Source organism: Prinia subflava, chromosome 3, assembly GCF_021018805.1.
Source record: "Prinia subflava isolate CZ2003 ecotype Zambia chromosome 3, Cam_Psub_1.2, whole genome shotgun sequence".
Classification (NCBI taxonomy): domain Eukaryota; kingdom Metazoa; phylum Chordata; class Aves; order Passeriformes; family Cisticolidae; genus Prinia; species Prinia subflava.
Window position 1 is genome coordinate 52,860,593 of NC_086249.1, and position 20,304 is coordinate 52,880,896.

A 20,304-nucleotide genomic window follows, 5' to 3' on the forward strand; every position below is an offset into this window, starting at 1 on the left:
AGTTTTATTTAGAACCAGTACTGCATGAAAGTGCATGCTCACTACTCATCCCCACATTAGAGAGATTATACCAATACTGATGCTTTATATTCATTCAGACTTCAAGAGTTTGTTCCCTATTTCAGGTTCATAAAAAGATTAGAGTTTATTTTGGCAGTATTTCTCTCATGTGTTTTGTGAGATAATCTAAGATCAGTAGGGATTCCAAGGTAAGCACAGATAATTGCTCTGGGGCAGACATTCTCTCAAGCAAGCCTTGTAATGTTTAATTTCCTTGTCCTGTAGGCATGTAAGGACCAAGTCTCGATTCCTGTTTCATGAGTTACCGAATTAATTTTTCATGAGCTTTTACTAGTATAAGATTGCAATTATCTAGACTTCAGCTAGTGTCTTCATTGCTGTATGGGTTTTGGACCAAATTTTTTTTTCCTTCCTTTTTTTTTTTTCGGGTCCTAGTAGAACATAATTTCCTTTCACTGCCATAATGCATAAGAAAATATTATTCTCTGCTAATCATAACAGCTGACAGGTACTGATATGAGTTCATAACAGGTTTTGAACCAAAGAAAGAGAATATTTTCATGTGTTGCTAGTAAATATTGTAACTGGTAATGAATAGCACTCTTTATAGAAAGACTAATAGCTGTTTGTGTCTATAATGATAACTCACTGCTATTTTTAAATTACTTGGATTTTTGTCTGCCACAGTTAAAACCAGAAAAAAAAAAAAAAAAGTAGGTTTATCTTTTTATTTCAGGAAGGTCTATGTGCCCTTTTTTGCAATATATCCTTTTCAGCATGTACCAAACACATTGCATAACTGGCATAAGTTTCCTTCTGTAGGCATCACAGCAAGAAGAAAGGCATGAAATAAGGCAAGGAATAAGGCATGAAATACTGCTTTTTGAAATGAGCAATATAACATAAACAGTAAAAAATGTTAAATTTCTCTGGTTATACATTCCAATCTGTTAAAAGTTAGGGCAATGTGTGTATGTTATGTACTTTGCACTAAGTCAATAAGACCAAAATGAAATTAGATTGGTACAGAATACATTTTTAATACAGATTATGATAAAAAACAAGACTGAGATTGTTACAAACAGAAAAGAATCCAATCAATTCAGTATATTTCCCCTGAAAGATACATTTGAAAGATTTACTTCTCAGAAATGTATTATTCCAGAACTGTATGTGTTTGATTAAATGGTTATTTTAACACAACCTGGAGATTGTTTCATCATATTTTTCTATCTCTTTTGCTATTTTTTTTAGTCTATCAATCTCAACCTATGGTTTAAGATTATTTAATTTTATTAGCTATTTCTATGATACAGAAAATTGCAGAATACAGGGCACACATTTTGTTCATAGGGAAAACATATTTTCTCTAATAGTTTCTTGGGAAAAATTATCTAAAGAAGTAAACTGCTTAATGTTAGAAGGAAATATTCATTTTAGAGCATAAGATTGTTTCTGACCTGAAGTCTGAAATTTTATGACAATATTGTACATTAAATTCTATTTAAAGAAATATAATAGTAAACTACAAGTGAGTTTGTGAAACCGCTTGTTTTTTTCAAATGTCAGTAGTATTTTATTAATAAAAGTCAATGTCTTTTGACCGAACAACTAGCAGTATGCCTGCAGTGAGATTTTTTGTATGTCTCTAATTCTAAGGGAATACATTTTCAATTGTTATTGGACCTCAGAACAAATAAAAACTAATTTTACTTCTCTGTTTCCTATTCTAAATTTCTTATTTAAGTGTCAGAGACACAAAACTACCTAAATAATGCTTTGCTGTTAATTTTACTTAATATGCCAAATCAGTTTAATTACAGTTTCTATAAATAATCTATGCAAAATACTTGCCTGAACAGAATGCACTTTTCCTTCTGTATGTGGCACATTTTAATACTTAAAAGCATTAGAACAGATGTTAGGTGCCTCCTAAACTTGTTTTCAGTTTTCTTTTATTTATATGTTAATGAGAATTTAATTACTTCATGAATACTTAAACAACCTGAGGGTGCCTGATATCATTAGCTTGAACATGACAAGCACCTCAAGTGACCACATGGGAAGAATAAAATTGCTTTTAGTTCAGTTGAAGACAGAAAGATGAATTCATTTCACCCCCTGCTATGTTCTACCTGCCACACAAAACAGAGTAAGCTGTGGGCATTGATTCAGTCTCACCTCAGTGTGACCGAAAGTATCCGAGGAAGGAATATGCACCAAGGTGCATAAATCATTCCTTTTCAATTTGCTTCACTGTCCTTCGTTAAACCATCAGGGAATGTTTTTTACTGTGTCTTATTTCTTCTTAATAGTTTTTTTCAGTTGAAATTATTTTGTGTCATGTAAATTTCTGTGTTCCATTCTCGTAAAATTATGCACAACATGCCCTACAATGATCAAACTATCCAGGATGAAAGCAATATGGGAAATGTTGAACTGTCTATCAGGAAAATTGTTGCAATAAAAGTGTTATTTCTGGGTATTGCAATGTAATAGATGGGTCTGACTATCATTTGTGGAAAGAATGAAGTGGGAAAAAATAATTTTAAAATTAATTCCATTAATTTAATGGAATAGTATTTTTAACAGTAGCTCTATTTTCTGTATGCTCACTATATCATCTATGGGAACAAAATAATATTTCTGACACTTCTCTTACCTTATTCATATGGTCCTCCTTCCCATGATACACATAAGAAAACAGAATGGTAAGAATATAAGCATTAAAAGTTAAAACAACAACAACAACAACAAACTCCTTTTCTTTTCAAGAGGTGAAGAGATATTTGCCCTATCTGTTAATATTTGAAGGGGTTTACTTAATTTTGATTTAGATCTTTCAGATACTCTCTCTTTAATAAATTCTACCTCTATAAATGTATAATGGAAGAGCATGTCTTAAGTAATGTAGATACTTCCAAAATATGTTATATAGTAAAGTTTAACACCTCCCAGAAAGAAACATTTCATTTGTTCATTACTGTACCATATATCCATTTATATTCAGTCTTAATGATACTGAAACAATAGATCAGCTAGGCATGACAACAAAATTTAGGATAAAAAAAAAATTCAAGGTCCTACACTGAAAACTTTGTCTAATATATTTTTCTCACGGCTGGGCAGGAAATGGGGAATATCAGAGCAGCTTAGAAAAAGAAATCAACCAACAGTAAGATGAAAGGGATGGACCACAAACACACTGTAAAAAGAATGATGATTTTACTAATAAAAGAATCCAAGTATTTTCCAAAAGTTAAACTTTGCCCTGAGGAAGTCATATTTGTCAGAGAAGCATTGAAGCATCAAGTTTGTCTCTGACCTTTCAAGCTTTAAAAGAATATTATTCTTTTTTAATTCAAATGCCTGAAAAAAAAGAAGCAATATTCTAGATACAGAGATGCTTTCTTTGATAATCAGGCATGTCCAAGATGTTTAGCTTTTGTTTCCTTTTTTATTTTTTTTTTTCATTACATTGGATGCCTGTTGCACAGGCATTGATATCATGTCTTTGATATCTTTGGTCCACATACCAAAGAACACTTTTGTTAGCTGGGTCAATTAGATGAAAATCTGTGTGCTTCTGTATGCTTACAGAGAAACAGTTACCAAAAGAGCAGACTGAAAAAAAAAAGTGCTGGGGGAGAATTTCTGAAAGTCTCCCAGGAACTGAATAGCTCCAGAAACTGTCAGTATTTTTGAAGCTGCAAGAACTGACAGAGTGGCAGATGCACCTGAATATGTTCAAGGCCACTAACATTTGCTTCAGCAAAACCTTCTATAGTTCTAACCACATCCATGAGACAACAGCTCTACATGTTGCCTCTGTAGACAGAGATTATACGTTCCCATGTATATGTATCTGGTAAAACATTGGACTCATAGAGGTAATTTCCAACCACTTAGTAAGAAACTAGTGGCACATCTCTCTGGCCCTTGGTACCTGAGTAAACTGTTGGGGTAGGATTCTTAGATGGTGATCCAGACACATTTCTATGAGTGAGAGGGGGCCTGAGCTGTGAAGCAGAGTTACTCTGTGAAGTTATTTCTATAAACAATAGCAGCTGAATAAAATTATTATAAGATGTTCTAGTGAACACCGATTGTGATCTGTCTTCACGGTGCAACCTTCAGACTTGCAAATCCTTTTGTGGCAGATAGTCAGGGAGCAGAAATAGTGGCCCACTCCTGCAGGGATGGAGAACTGGAGGCCAAGGGCAGGGCAGTGCCCTCAGTGACAGACACAGATCCACAGATCTTCCTGAACAAGCAGAGCAGAGCAGGTCTGGTGCTGGTGAGCAGGTTCAGTCAGCAGCTGGCAGCAGGTTGGCAGGCCAGTGTGTACAGGGTCCAAGGTGTGTGTAAGACCCCTGTCAGGATTCAAGCTAGTGTACAGGCAGGGCTCAGGGCTCAGTTCCTTATACACCCTACATAGTCAACCCAGAACTTTCTTGGCTCTATTAAATACACATGCTCTAACAGCACATGAGTAATCAAAGTCCATAGCCTCACATAAAATAAAGATTTATTTTTCAGGTTACCAGAGAACTCTAATTTTTGTGTCATAGAGATATGTTGATTTCATAGTTCATAGGATCTACGCTCTATGGAATGTAGCTCTTCTGCACCACTTCACCTGGGGAAAAGGAATCACTCCCACAGGCACAAATGCAGCCAGTATTGCTCCAACTTTGGATCAGGCCTTTGTTTTGCCAGGGAATAAGAAGTGATAAAAGTCAATGATAAAATGTTTCAATAATTTCATAATTAGGATGGAAATTTTGTCTTAGTAACCAAACAACTTTACATCCTTAAATGAAAATTCAGAACAGCCAGATGAAGGAGAAAAAATTGCAAATAAAAACATTTTATTATATTTATAAAGTGACAAAGATATTTTCATCACAACATGCACTCCAACAACAACAGAAACAACATGTTTATAAATCTCTCTACTTACTGTGCAACGCGCAGTGTTCCATAAGGTATTGTTTCTATTCCCACTTTGGCTGGGTATTTAGAAGAGATCTGAAACTTCAAAGCCCTGTCCTTCTAAAGTACAAAAACATAACACTATAGGAAAATTCATTCTAGTAGGATTTGTTTGATCAAAAGTAGTGCTAATCAACCAGAATTCTCTATCAATCAATGCAGAGAAATAAGGACTTGAGGGACAAGATAGCTGCCAAAACAGAGATTACTGGAGTCACTTAGAGATTGAGTATTTCCCATATTTTTTCAAGCTTTATTGCTGAAGCACACAGGAGACCCTCAGAGAAGAGGTTGTCTGAGCAGCAGTCAAACCTGTTTTGATGTCACCAGAAACCACCCTGTGACACTTCAACTCCTGTCCAGGTTGGGCACAACCTTCATGAAAGCTGCAGAGGGCAGCTGCACTTCAGCTTGTGGGGTGTTATGTAACCAAAAAAAAATGTGTATTCTATTTCATCTGTAGAAAGCAGTTGGGGGAATTTTTTTTTTTTTTTTAATCTTTTGTAACTCCAGGGGGGAGGAGGGTGGATGGCTTCTGATAATAGACCAGCTGTTAAAATAATGTGGGGCAAGGTTTCTTATCTCTTTCATCAACTGTCCACCCTCCGGGGGGATATCTTCTGTCAATGAGCCATTAAGGCTCACCAATGACATTACACATTACACCATCCCATTGTGAGATGCTCCACCCAGTGGGGAGGAGCCAACCATTCTCTACCCAGATAAAATGGGGACACAGGGACCCCAGACAGCCTCTTCTCCACTGCTTTCTCAGAGGAAGACAGGACTCATCTCACCACCACTGAACCTGTCTACAGGATCATCTCTACTCCAACAGAACCACATCTGTCACTCCAGGAGGACTTATCTCAACTGCTTCCAACACCCTGAACAACAGGGTGTCAGGTCGTATTCCTGACTCCATCAGGGTTTTCTAGAACTTTTGTCTAGAACTTTTGTTTGTTTGCACTTTTTTTTTTTTTTTTTTTTTTTTTTTTTTTTTGGTATTACTACAGATTTGTATTTTATAATATTACTAGTAAACAACTGTTATTTCTATTCCCATATTTTTGCCTGAAAGCTCCTAATTGCAAAATTGTAATAATTTGGAGGGCGGGGGTTTTACATTCTCCAGTCCAAGGGAAACTCCGGTTTTCCCTGACAGATACCTGTCTTTCCAAACCAAGACAGGGTGTTACATGGGTACCCACACTTCAGGTGTGCCTGTCTGGCACCATGGGTTTCTGTCACACTGATGAGAGCATTAGTAGGGGGGTAGAGATCTTCCGGGATGTAGAAAAAACCAACACTCACATCTACCCCAGGGAGGTTGGTTTGTGATTCTGGGTCAGGGATTGGAAATTCTACTGTGAATTGTGGAAAGGTTTTTTAGGATATTGAACCTGAATGTATACTTCAATGACTGCTGATTAATTGCATGTTCTTAATAAATTGATAGACCACTTCTATCCTGATTTCTTTCAAGCCAAGTTACTTGAGCTTTTTTTTCCCCTGCAACTTACAAGCTAAATTATTAATGATTTTCTTAGTTAATAATGCAAATATCTGTTATCCACAACAAAATTAAAATTATTTCAACCAAAAAAGGAGTTTGAGAGATAGAATGTGTCCATTTGAAAACAGAAGCAAACAGAAACCAAGAAATTAAAGCTATAAAATGTTATAAAAGGTATGTGAATCTATAAAATATGGTTCATTTAATTTTCGTGTTGTGTGTCATTAAGCACAAAGGGAAGATAAATAAAAAAGCTGTTTAATTACAAAATACTGACTATCCAGATGTTTAGCTACTTACAGGTGTTACATTTGTCAGCGTTTTTCTCACATCATTAACAACTTACAATTATTTATTTTTAAAAATTATTCTTCCCAGGTCCCTGAAATTTCACTTAAGTGACCTTGGACCTCTTCTTGCAATGTTTTTGGTACCTATTGACAAAACAGTAGGAGTGGGTAATATTCCAAAACCTGTGCTGATCCAGTGATTTTCCTGATCCAAAGTGCTCTGGTTTCTTGTTAGTTAACTCACAGTACAGGTGAAGTAGCAGCAGTACTTTGTCCACTATGTTTTAAGTTTGCTTACATGACACGTTATTTTATATATATAATCACACTATTAATATTTCTGAGTAATATTTCTTTGCTTGGGGCTATGACACTTCATAGTCTTTGAAGTTCCAAGAAGATATCCTAAGGTCTTTGAACTCAGCTGAAAAAACATTGATTTTGCAAGGTTTAGGATGACCCATGAAGTCAGCTGGAGTAATGTGCTGCACAAACCCAAATTGCCATGATTTCAAAGAATTTAGCTCTCAGTTTTAAAATTTCTGTGTCTGACCCAGTGTTACAAAATAGTTCCATTTGCTCCAGCACTGTTCTTGTCCCTGCATGTTTCATCCCAGCATAGAGAGCTTTATAGTAACATTTCTGTTACTTACTTAAGGCTGGCAGGGGGCTGGGGGAGGGGGGTGAGAGGGCAGGCAGTGTGGGGGAAGGGAAATAAAACAAAATCATAATAATTACACTCTCCAACTGCAAAATTTAAAGATTTGATTTGGTTGCTTTCTGCCAAAATTAAAATAAAAAAGAAGTCATAAAGGTATGAAATTATTCTCTGTAAGTTCATCACCACTAAATGAAAAAATAGCCTCTTTTTCAAATCTATTCTGTTTCTTGGAATGATTTAAGTCCCCATTTTTTTGATCCTCTGTATAACAGTCAGGTGAAATGTGCTGCTTGTTCTTTCTCCCATGTTCCCTGTTGTCTGGAGGTTAGGGAGCTTTCTTGTGAGCTAGAAATTACCTTCTGATCTTTTTGAATAGATCATGGACAAGTTCTCTAGGCTAAATGGAAGAGAAAAAAATGGGGCTTTTTGCACTCCTTTTTATTTCCATAACATAATTGATTTCATGTCATAATTGACAATACATTCTTCCACCTTTTAAAAGAAAAAATCTCAAACAGAACAACCATGTCAGTAGTCCCTGAAGCAAATAACTATACATTATCTATGATGGTTGAGTTTTCTGTTTTCAAAATAATTTGCTTATGTGAAATTTATTAAAATTTTAGGAAATATAAGAGCTCTAAAAGTGGTATGTGTGCATCCCCTTCAAATATTAACAGAATACAGCTGAGCAGGAACACTAAGAAATTTCTTTGTTGCAACTGTAATACATTTTACATGAAGCTATTATAATTAAACACTATCGTAGGTGTACTAGATTTTACGTACTGGTGATTTCTGTAATATTGTGATAAAATATTGCCTTTCATTTGAAACAATTCTTGAGAGGTTTATGTTTTAATAGCCAAAAAATATAAATGAAGTCACATGATTCCTTGACAAAAGAAGTGACATTTAATTTAAAATAATCTGACTTTGAATGAAAAATTTAAAAGTTGCACATCTAGAAGTTTATTTGTAATAATTTATTGTCTGTAGCCTGACTAGATGATACTATTTTTTGGGAACAAAACTCAAAGAAATTAAAGGAAGCATAGAATAAACGCCTTCAAAGAATTAAGTAAACAGCAATAAAACCATCAGTTAAGGAGATTTCCACCTGGATGTAAAAGCTTGATCTCAAGTTCATATTTAGCACCAAGGGAGGAGACTAACTCACTCTAATTTCTCAGGCCTACAAGAGAGTTATGATAATTTCTGTTTCACAGGAAGTCTTCACACTTCAGAAAGTAATTCCTAACAGACAACTTGAAAAATCAATGTTTAACTGTGTCTTATCTATTTATCTTAATGTTATATGTGACAACCCATTCTTAAGGGATGATTCATTGCCTTACTTCAGTGGGAAGACCAAAATAATTTATGAAGTTTAAATTTTATAAAAAATCAGGCAATGCCTCTTGTTTAGTCAGATGTTAACAGTCCAAAAAATAAAAGAGGGAAAATAATTTTTCATTAAGTTTTTCTATGTATGTATACATATTGTAATCAGGTGTGTACAGGACTAATTCATTTAATTTGGAGAAGTACCAGCCAACCCAGTACATTTATTTTAGGCCTTTTTGACAAAATTACTGGAGGGTATTGCTTTCTGGTATATGCACAAGTTGCTTGTAAAGACAGAAATATTTACAGTTCTGTTAAACACTGTTTTTTGTTGTTTGTGGGGTTCTTTTCTCCTTGACTGTGACATATTCATATTTAAGTTCCCTTCATTTGCTTTCTAAATCAGAGGGAGGAGAATTTTGTCTGTCAAAAATGTAATTTACTCATTTCCAATGGGGAAAAAAATCTATGCTGAATTTAGATAAAGTGGTGGGTTTTTAAAAACCCATATTTAACCAGTTTATCTGTTGGGTATTTGAAGTGGTATATATAGTTCAAAATGGATGGTAGTGATCATTAGTGGCTAAATTCTTCATTCAAGAGACACTGCATCCAGTAATAATATTTGTCTCCAAGATTTGCTGTCTGATATCTCTTTGTGGACTGCTTCATTCAGTGATTCAACAATTTATATTTTTGTTCTACAATGCTATGCTTAATTGCAATAATGATACATTAACATGCATGATTTTTTAAATTATATAAATGTTTTTTCCTGTGGTATGGAATATTGCTATTGACCTGTATTTTGAAGAAGAATCCTTTCTACTGTTCATATTGAATCTTTTGAATGAGCTATGAATTTAATATCTGGCACTTTTAAACACACATTCAAATGATGACTTTAGATTGACTTTTTTACATTTTTTTTTTCTAGCCATTAGCTAGACTCTGCTTTTAGCTTTACAGTAGTATCCCTTTGTACTCATGAGTGGACAATAAATATAATATTTTACTTAAGGATGCAATTTGTACTTGTGATGATCCATTAGAAAGGAAAAAAAAAATAAAAAATTTATGACCACCTACACAAAATAAATGAAAAACAAATGGAGAAAAGCAAACGTAGTCTGTATGCCTGAAAGCTGAAGGGAGTTCTGAGAAGTTCATGTGCCTGTTTGTGAGTTTGTCTTGTGCCCATGCTGAGGTACACCAACCTATAAGCAGGGTTCCGTTCAGGTAATGTTTGTAAATGTGGAAAAGAAAGACAGGACATTAATTTGTTTAGGGTAAATCAGATGCACCACACTGTGCTCTCTTCCACTTTCTGTTGTGCCTCTTCCATTTTCTTAAATCCACATACGACAAAAAGAGGTTGTGTAGGAAATTTTTGCAAGTGTAGAAAGATGCTGGTAGTGGATATCAAATATTTGACAGTGCTGACATTCAAGATTCACTGTAGACACTCATTTAAAAATGTCCACATGAAAAAAAAAAATGAGAAAGAGGATGCATTAAGAGGTCTTTTACTGGCCCGGTACAATAGAATTATAAAGATCACTCTTGTGGTAAGTTCCTCTTCGATCTTGGAAAATTTGAATTTCCAAATGAATGATTAAAGACAGATTACCTTTGCTACAACTTCCCTAGACAAAGAGGAAATATGTAAACACAAACAATAATTAGCAGACTAAATGCTGTAAGAAATATGAAAAATATTTATTTATTTGGATTCATTATTATGAAGAAATTTTTTACTGTGAGGGTTGTGGTGTTGGAACAGGCTGTCCAGAGAGGCTCTGGATGCCCCATCCTTGGAAACTTTTAAGGCCAGATTGGATGGGGTTTTGAGTATCCAGGTCTAGTGGAAGGTGTCCCTGCCCACAGCAGGGGGATTGGAACTAGATGATATTTCATGTCCCTTACAACCCGAACACAATATTCTATGATGCTGTAATTTCTTTTAGTTGAATGTCTTTATTGGTCAGCCTGAAAGCTGTGTAGCAGTGAAACATAATGATGAATGAGCTGTTCTAGGGAGGAACAAAAGATTGAAAAGAATTCAAGGAGTAAAAAGATTTCTCAGTAAATCTGTTAAGTAATCTATAGGATACAGAGTGAAAAATGGGGAAACTACTTTGTGCGTTTTTTTCTTTTCAACCTGCACTTGGCTTCAGTACATTGTTGATTTTTGTGTGTGTGTTTTGGGGGTGGGGGGTGCTACATGGATTCTAAGCAAAATAAGTGGGACCTATCGTGCTTTCATTACTACCTAAGTTCTTTTCATTTTCAGTGTCAAAAAATATAAACTCCAAATTTAATATAAATGGCATCCTCAAATATATATCAAAACAGACACCTTTGCAACTTGAATTCTTCTCTTCTCTTGGCCCCTGATGACAACAAAAGGAATTTATTTTTAAATGGTCAAACTTCCTTCCAGGGAATCATGGCTCTAAATTCTTAGCACTCAGTCCAGGGATCTGTTATTGCTAAAACCCAAGTACCCTCAATATTGGTCACTAGCTTAGGTTTTACTATTTGTTTCTATATATCTGAAGTTGTAGTCAAGCTTTGAAGTCTTCCTGAATAGCTGTCTCTGAAATAAATTCCTGGTGTCATGGAGAATGATTGAATGAAAAGGAATTTGAATCTTAATTTACTCAAACCCAGAATGTCTTATTAACCACTGCTCTTCAAAAGTGCAAAAATTAAAAGCAATAAGAATGATTCTAAGAATAGTATGACAGTATTTTCTAGCTTGATGTTTGGCACAGAAATGACTGCTACCACTTAAAGAAAGACGTGATAAACTAACTAATTCTGGCTGCACAATTTTCATCAAGATTTGTATTAGATCCTTCTGTTCAGAAATATAGGACAGAATCACAGAATCACAGAATCACAGACATCATCTTTCTTCCATGCCTTGCATTGCCTTGTTTTGTCTTTTCTATCTTTTGTCTTCCCCTCTTGTCTCTTGGGTCAGATGGAATATAGGTTCAGTTACTGCTTTTATGCCCATGAAAATTGCTGGTAATGTTTGCTGTTTCTTTACTCACTGGAAAAGTATGCAATTCACAGCATTTCAGACCTTATTTATGCTTTAATGATGAAAAAAATATTTTGTAAGTAACTGAAAAAATACAAATATAACTTTTTAGAACTACTTTCTAGAAAATTCTTTATGTGATGAGAATGTTTTGAAGAAGCCTTTAATATACATAAACTGACAACCATTTGGATAAAAGTGATTAGCATGGATTTGAACTCCTACTTCTGTCATTTTTTAAAGTGAGACTACTGTGATATGTATTATAATCAATTTGAAATGATCACACATCATTTCTCACCAATTTCCATTCCAATACTTTGATAGAATAACAATCTGTATCTGACATAAACAGAGACATACAAAATAAAAGAGAATTAACAACTTCTACTCTGAAGACAGAAAGTAAAGTTGCAGAGCTACAAATAAGATGACAGACTGTGACATGCTAATTGTTAAATATATCTTTCTATTTAAACACAAGCAATCCTAAGAGTTGGTTGGTAGTTTTCAGCTGACATTTCCATTTCATGCTTCATATTTTGTTTTCTGCTCCATCCATACATTGTTTCTAACCAAACTATAATTTTTATGTTGTGAGCCATTGTAAGAGAGAGTTGTCTGAGAAGTGGAATAGCATATTACATGTATTAAAACCAAATGAAGAATTTTCTAAAGCTCAAGTTTGTCAGAAGGATTGACTTTTGGAGAATAATTGCATGCATCATTTCTGTATCAGAAAACAACGTGAAGTAGCTTAAGAATTTACTTGGTCCTGCACTGTGAGTGGATGACCTACGAATCCTTCCCACTCGGTTTGAATAGTGATCTTGTAAGTCACATCTGCAGGTAAGGCAGTCATCATGGCCACTCCGTGGATCTGATTTCCACTTGCACATTTGGAAAATGTGTGTTTTACATGTGGCAGTCAGAATGTCAGCTCTGATTCAACAATGACCACCAGAAAAGGACAAAGAGAGTAGAAGGAATATGATGAATATGCAAAGGCATATATAAAGCTGCATCACAAAAAGATAATGTGTTTGGCTGGTTTTGCTTGAGCTGAGTCCTCATTCATGGGAATAAATAAAGTTAATTTACAGGTGTTTGAATTCTTTCCTTTTTTGGAAATATTTCCAGACTATTTTCAAGATGAGAGTCCTTGACTTTGTAGTGGATTTGATCTTGATTTTTACAAAAAAAAAAAAAAAAAAAAAGGGGATTTTCCTAATCTATATATTTTTTTGTCATTTCAGGGACAGTAATTCATGTCGTATTTTCAATGTAACCTATAGATTAAAATAATAAAAAAATAAAAGTATAAAATCAAAACTGTGGTACTGATACTAGAAAAAATAATATACTACTGATGACTGAAAAAATAAATCTTATTTACAAATGTATATACATATAGTAAGGGAAGTTATAATTTATGAGAACTTGATTTTTTTTCTGGATTTGATTCATGAATGTCAATCAATATATATGCAGAGAGAATCTAAAATGGCTTTAATAATTTAGAGTACATATATACTTGTATTCATGTATTAAAACTCATGTGTCTTAAAACTGTGTACCCAATGTGCTTTGACACTGTAACAAGGTGTCTTTCACTTCTAAAATGAAGGTAATTCCAACACCAAACGTGACCACTGTAAATGTACATTGGTGACTGATTCTATGCAGTTACATAATTCCCTTCCCTTCCCTTCCCTTCCCTTCCCTTCCCTTCCCTTCCCTTCCCTTCCCTTCCCTTCCCTTCCCTTCCCTTCCCTTCCCTTCCCTTCCCTTCCCTTCCCTTCCCTTCCCTTCCCTTCCCTTCCCTTCCCTTCCCTTCCCTTCCCTTCCCTTCCCTTCCCTTCCCTTCCCTTCCCTTCCCTTCCCTTCCCTTCCCTTCCCTTCCCTTCCCTTCCCTTCCCTTCCCTTCCCTTCCCTTCCCTTCCCTTCCCTTCCCTTCCCTTCCCTTCCCTTCCCTTCCCTTCCCTTCCCTTCCCTTCCCTTCCCGCACCCTTCCCTTCCCTTCCCGCACCCTTCCCGCACCCTTCCCTTCCCGCACCCTTCCCGCACCCTTCCCGCACCCTTCCCGCACCCTTCCCGCACCCTTCCCGCACCCTTCCCGCACCCTTCCCTTCCCTTCCCGCACCCTTCCCTTCCCTTCCCGCACCCTTCCCTTCCCGCACCCTTCCCGCACCCTTCCCGCACCCTTCCCGCACCCTTCCCGCACCCTTCCCGCACCCTTCCCGCACCCTTCCCTTCCCGCACCCTTCCCGCACCCTTCCCTTCCCGCACCCTTCCCTTCCTGCACCCTTCCCTTCCCTTCCCGCACCCTTCCCTTCCCTTCCCGCACCCTTCCCTTCCCGCACCCTTCCCGCACCCTTCCCTTCCCTTCCCGCACCCTTCCCGCACCCTTCCCGCACCCTTCCCGCACCCTTCCCGCACCCTTCCCTTCCCGCACCCTTCCCGCACCCTTCCCTTCCCGCACCCTTCCCGCACCCTTCCCGCACCCTTCCCGCACCCTTCCCGCACCCTTCCCGCACCCTTCCCTTCCCGCACCCTTCCCGCACCCTTCCCGCACCCTTCCCGCACCCTTCCCTTCCCGCACCCTTCCCGCACCCTTCCCTTCCCTTCCCGCACCCTTCCCTTCCCGCACCCTTCCCGCACCCTTCCCGCACCCTTCCCGCACCCTTCCCGCACCCTTCCCGCACCCTTCCCTTCCCTTCCATATTGCCCCTGAAAAACTGCAGGGCAATAAGAAGACAAAGAAAGGTGTCAAGTAATGGTTATGGGGCACTAAGCGTAGGTACCAATATGATTTATTTCAAAGAAAGTGTCTATGAAAGCCATAAAGAAGTCTACAATTATGGCCCAGCAACTTCATAAGATTCTTTTTTTTAATCCTAATCTCCCTCTAATGTATGTGATATAGTTGTGCTACTAATATTGTATTAATGTTTAATTTGAAATCAAAAAACTGAGAAAATTATCCTTGAACTAATGGAAAGAAAAGAACAATATTTATATAAAATTGCCAAATGACATTTTACCAAACTTAGGATAATGACAGCAGAGGTTAAAAAGCTATCCTTAACTGACAGGTGAATACTTGTGATCATTTAATTGCTTCAAATGTCTAGAAGAAATTCTTTTTAACAGAATTTATTTTCATTACAGAGATAAACAGGAAATGTTAAAGAAAATTAAGTACACTTTGACATGATGTCTAGAGTATCACTATAATAATTTTCAAGATGACACTCCATAAAAAAAGTGATCATTATTTAAATAAGATTTAACAATGATGAATTAAAGGCATAGACCTAAAAAAATATAGTTTTAGAAGTGAAATATTATAAAGGATAGCAAAATAAGAGAAACATCATAAAGTGTATATATGTACAGCAGAACATTTATGGATATTAAAGTTCTTCAGTGCTTTATGTCTTTGAAAAACTTAAAAATTTATACATTTTGGTTTCTTAAATACTCTGTTGGGAAAAATTTCAGAACGACAGTCTATCCATGTTATTGGTTATGATCCTTCATCTGGCTTCATCTCCTCAGTAATAAAATCTAACGCCCTGAAGGAAATAGCACTTCACAAATATGAAGCAGTCCAGTTCTGCAATATTAATCTGTATCTCTCAAAATCATTACATCTAAAATTAAAAGTTTACATTTTTATTTTTAAAGGAGAAACAAGGCTTTTTTCTTTCATTTTCATTGACAAGACAGCATTTATTATATTTAGTATGTGTACTTTGACTTTGTGGACCCAGAGGTAGTTTGATTATTATTTACAAAACACTTCAATAGTTAATCAATTGATCCATTGTTAATTTAACTGTTTTCTCTAAACAAACTAGACCCTTTTCTATATGTTTTTTCCCAATAGTTTCTCAGGCCTTTGAAATTTACGTTACTGAGAGAGAAATCTTTCTAGACATGACCCTGCTTCTCCTCAAAGTTGTTCTTTTCAGTCTGTTTGTTATTTCAGTGAGACTTTGGTTTTCTTTTGTGGGGACAAAGCAAAACCAAAAACCCCAAAACAAGTAATAAAACCAACCAACCTTTCTCCCCCAAACAACACCAAACTTTTTTCCAGATGCTACTATCTTCACAAATTAAACATGATCTCCATTTAAATATATCATGATGCTTTTCCAAGGCGCAAGAAATTGAGTTTGAATAGCATCATAATCCTCTTAATGCTTAATTTTAGATTTTTTTTCTCTTTAAAATCCTTTTACTATTCTGTACATCTCATCTTTCTACTTTTAAGGCTCTTATTTATACAGAAGAGCTGGTTGTATCATAATAGAAGTTTATATTTATTATTATTATTATTTGTATACTCCCCCCCCGCTATATATAGGCCTGTGTCTTTGCTAGTTTCAATTTCCATTTAATTATTACATTTTACCAGACATCTTTTCACTGTTGTGTGGTAACAATTATTAGGTAGTCACAGTATCTCTAGAAATTACCCAAAATTTCTTTTTGGAGCAATTGTAGGTCCCATACAATGAGCCAGAAGGAGGTAATGAGGTGAGGGTTATAAAAATTTTGGTATCTGAGTACATGTAGGTCAGTCAAAGAATTATCTGAAGATGTGTCTGCTCAAAGGATTGTGTCCCAAATATTCATCCTGCTTTGCATACAGGTTACAGATTCCACATTACAATAGAAAGAATAGAAGAAGAGAAAAAATATTATTTGCCTGAGGATTAGAACAGCTACTAGCTGCTGAATCTTCTAACTTTACTAATGAAATTCCGAATTACTTGGTAAAAAAAAAAAAGGACAGTCTTTTCCTAGGGCTCCTCAGAAGCTGGATGACATGCATAAATGTATTCTGAGGCTGCAGAAGAAATTGAGAGATTGTCCTGATGAGTTGATAGGGATCCATCTACATGCAATTAAAGCACACACATTTATGTGTTGCATTGACAATGCACTATTTTACATGCAACAGCAAAATCAGGAAATATGAATAAAGGACATCTGTGAGTTTGCTAGCTTGGCTTTTTTTTACTCACTGGAAAAACCTTAAAACTTTTAAACAACATATAGTCTGTGGGTTGGATGAATGTATATGCAAGCATATAGAACAAAAGCTTGTTCCAAAATAAGCTGTGTGATTACCTCTACAGCTCACTGATAGCTGTCAACTACACCTCTGGTCTGGATTTCCATGTGTTCAATTGCAATATAACCTCATTTAGACAGAAACAGTCCTGACAATCACTAAAGACAGAAATTCAGATGGTACACAAATAAGAAGAGATGTAAAATATCACCACAGAGCAAGAGAGAAGACACAGTTAAACAGTGTAGGCAAACAATATTTATTTTGTTTGCATATGAAGTAACTGTAAAGATGCCACTACCAATCCAGAAAATTCACAGCACTATTGTCACAGTGTAGTTTGTCCCAGTGACTGAACCCCATCTCTCAGGAGGCTCAGTGCTCTTGGGGTATGGCCAGCATATGCCCTGCCAGACTGCATCCTGGGCATTGCGAGTGCATGTCAAGCTGCACCTGCCCATGCAGACACAGTGTTTGCCTTCTCAATATTCATGTCTGTTCTGTTCTCACTGTGTCTGTGGTGTGAGAAGCTGCCATTGAAGACTTCAGACAAATTGCACTGAGGGCTGTGGAAGCTGAAAATAGATTTTGATATGAGGCACTATGTGAAAATTTTCATTTACTGTATAATTTTAAAATTATACAGTACAATTATACTACAAGCAAATTATCCAAAGCTACTTCAATCAGAAAAATTAGCATCAGAAAATTTCCACATATGGCAAAATATCTCAAAACATAGACATTTCAGTAGCTGAAAATATCTCCGTATATGTACATAACTCTGAATATTTGTAACAAAAGAAAGAACAAAAAGTGTTACTTTCTACCATCTGATTTTTTTAGTTCCCTTGTTTTAGTACTTTTTTTTTGAATTCTGTGTGATTAAGGCATTTGTGTAACTTTTATACTTATATCAACAGGTATATCATTAGACTACAAAGTTTCCATAAACACTTTTACATCTTTGTATTAAGATTGAAGTCTGAGATTTTTTTTTCTCCGAAGTATTTCTTGTGGATCAAATTCTTTAGGAATATTTTCAGTGGCCCACAGAATTAACCAGTATGCAAAAATCAGTCTTTTGTGTATAAAATAAAGTTTTATACTTCTTATTTTTTGCTGGATTCATTCGTTTCCAAGGAAACTACACTAGCTGTGGCATATAACTAAATTAAAAATTAAAGCGGTTGAATTAGCATGATTTTGAATTCGAATTGCACAATATTCTTAGTACTTTCAAAAGAAAATATTTCTCAGATTCACAGAAACTTAGAAAACTGAGAATGTTTTTATTCAAATTATCCCATTATGAGAGATCTTCTGCTGTAATATTTTATAAAAAGTAGTCTTATTCTGTGATATCTTTTTTTTAACACTTATAACCATAAATAGGAAGTGAGGCCGGAAAGATAGAAAAAAAGAAAAGAAGGAGGCTTGAAAATTTATTGTAAAAAATCCTTTAACAAGTACTAGAGGGGCCCTGACTCCAGTGAGATGGAGAACAGGACTGCCATGGCTTAAACCCAGCTGGTACCTAAGTAGTACATAGCTGCTAGCTCACACCTCTTCCACTGGTGGGATGGGAAAGGAGAATTGGAAAAAAGTTAAGACTCATGGGTTGACATACTTTAATAACTTAAATAAATTAAAAGAATATAGCAACAACAACAACATTTATCATTTTGTTGTTGTTGTTGTTACAACTACTAATAATCAAAATAATAACAGCAATAATAATGAGAGTCAGAGAGGAAAAAAACATGAGAAAACCAAGTGATGCACAATACAATTGCTCACCACCAATACCCAGCCAGTGTCCAAGCAGCAACTGGTAGCCCCCAGACAACTCCCCACAGTTTATAGATGAACATGACATTGTAGTATGGAATACCCTTTCGGCCAGTTCAGGTCAGCTTTTTCTGGCCATAGTCTCCCCACATTTCTTTTCTGGCCCTGTTCATTGACAGAACATGGGAACCTGTAAATTCCATAACTTAGGGTAAGCAAGACTTAGCAACTACCAAAACATTGCTATGTTATCAATATTGTCCTTATACTGAATCCAAAACAGCATTGTACTGGCTACTAAGAAAAAAAAATAACTTTACCTCAATTTAAACAAGGTGAGAAGAAAATTATATCAATTTATACATTCATGTCCTAACATGAAAACCCAAATAGTTGAGGTTACATTATCAGAGCTGGAGAACAAATAGGAAAGCCCTTGAATGTTAGTAGTGTACAGGCACAGGATTAAAACAAACAGGCAAACAAACAAGCAGTAAGTCATAGAGGATTTATAGCTTTGACAGCTTTTTTGTCAACCTCAGTAAATTACTTTATCCTTTGGGTTGTAATCAAGAAACACAGCTGACTGCAACCTGTGAGCTATTGGAACCTGATGATATAATGCCACAATCAATGTAACTAAACAAAAGTAAAGCGCAGAACAATTGATATGAGTTAACACAAACATACATTCATTATTTACATAGCAGTTGATCAGATCAGCATCAGGTTCAAAGCACAATAAATTTGTTTTAATCACATTATTTACTTTCTATTGCTTCAAATTATTTTAAATGTCTCATTTTTTCTGATCTTATTTTGCCTTTCTCCAGGTTTGAGTGCACTTTATTTTGGCTTGTGGAAATTCAAATACTTCAGTGGATTTATTTAGCCAGGGCTAAATAAAACATAATAGCAGTCTGATCCACAACACAATTGAATTTATGGTAATATTCTCTCCTATTTTAGGGCCATATTCTTCAAAACCTTTATCATTTGAATATTTTACTTATCTTGCAATAATTGTATAAGTTAGCAAGATTTTTAGTTACCATATATTTCCACACTCAACACAGTTGACATCTTATTGTCAGAATAGTTTACACATAATAATCAAACCTTTTATTCTCTCTCCCTCCACTCAAGGACCTAATCTGCTAAATTTAAGCAAACAGCAGATGCTACATTAAAACAAACAGGGGTGTTTTTTTGGTTTTTTTGTTGGTTGGTTGATTTGGTTTTTGTTTGTTGTTGTTTTTTTCTTCTGGAGACATTGAACAACACCTTCCTTCTTCAGGTGGTGGATAAACTTTATGAAGATTAGGTCTCTAAAATTCCAACATATGGCAGAAGTTAGATGATTTAATTAGGTGTTCTGGGTCTCTAATAAATTGCAGTTGCTTATTTGCCTATGAAAACAAAGCAAGCAATTCAAATTTTACATTAGTAGAGTTTGTATTTCATCTCTGTAAACAGAAGTCATATAAAATAGAGACAGTGGCATAAGCAATAATAATAGATAAGATAATAAAGAATACTGTAAAA